Source organism: Micromys minutus (genome assembly GCF_963924665.1).
Source record: "Micromys minutus genome assembly, chromosome: 29".
Lineage (NCBI taxonomy): Eukaryota > Metazoa > Chordata > Mammalia > Rodentia > Muridae > Micromys > Micromys minutus.
Genome location: NC_137964.1, coordinates 24,001,955 through 24,003,411, shown reverse-complemented (window position 1 = coordinate 24,003,411; position 1,457 = coordinate 24,001,955).

The window sequence follows — 1,457 nt, the reverse complement described above, 5'->3', positions numbered from 1 at the left end:
CTTGGCCTCCACAGGCACCAAGCACAAACAAGGTACCCAGACATTCATGCATAAACAACACTACACAAAGACTAAAGGGGAAAAGAGAAAAAAATCAGCAGTCTGGTGTGATGGCTCAGCAGGTCTTATGACCCAGGACCACACTGCTGAAGGATAAACCTAATTCCTGAGAATTGTCTTCATTCAATTCCATGTGGGACTAACGCTGCCTTTTACACAAGGAGCCTTTGAGGCATAGACATGTCAGAGCTGGTGCCTGGAGGCTCAGGGTGTGAAGGTGGCAGTGGCCTTGGGGGGCTTTCTGCTGTGGCTCTGGGGATGGCATTCCTGATCACATGACTGTGGCCTGAGGTGGCAGTCGGAAGCCTACCCAGTTTGCTGTGTCTAATGGACGTTGGCAGTGGCAACAGATCCACAGCCATTTTTCCGGCTTTGGAAGGGGAGGACCAGGTCACTCCAAGCTGATTTGGCTTGTGTCCCCCTAACTAGTATGAACACATCCACCCTATCCCATTTTCTTATTTAAATTTGGATCCCCACTGTCTTCAGGATACTGTTGGGTTTATTTTGCCGACTGGAACTAATAAAACCAAGACAGATTTGAGACCCTCCCCCCTTTTTTTAAATCACTGGATTTGAAGCAATGAATCATCTATGGCTGGGATTAAAGGAAAACCAAAACAAGGCTTGGTCTAAACCACGAAATACAGATATTTTGAATATGGTAACTAGGTAAGAGGAACTTTGGGCTAAAATTTTAAGGTTCTCTTGCTTTGCTCTGTAGTGCAAAACTATAGTTTGGCGTTATTGAGACGACACGATGCACACAGGACACAAAAGCAGCCAGAACCATATCTTCAAGAAATAGAATGTGGTGGCCCGGCGTGACTAACACAAGTCTGTCAAACTACAACTCTGGAGTTCTTTAAATTTACTAACCTTGGACACAGGACACCCCTCTGTACTCCCACCCATGTACAATTCTGGTACTTAATAGGTTTGCTTTATTTCTTGTATACAAGTGTTTGCATGGATCTATGTATGCACACCATGTGCATGTAGTGCTCTGAAAAGCTGCGCCATCTCTCTAACCCCAGAGTATGTTTTTTTGACTTCTGGGATGGAAGGAACCCATGATGTCCAATGGGAGTACAGACACGATCCCCCCCCCCCCCAAACAAACACAGCCTGTTGAGCAAGGCCTTGAGCAGAGAACCCTCGCTCTTGTTCTGGTCCAATCAAGGCGCAGAGCGCCGCTGGCCGATTGGAGGTTGCCTTGGTTACCAGTCCTCGCTAGACTTGTAGCTCTGGACCAATCACGATGTGCCCATCATCGATTGGTGGTTGCTATGGCTGCGGGCATTTGGCTTGGCAATATGGCGTCGGCCGGGCGGCGAAGGCCGCCGCTTTTTCTCTTCCAGGCTATCCTGGGCTTCTGAGGCCGACCAGCCCCGGGT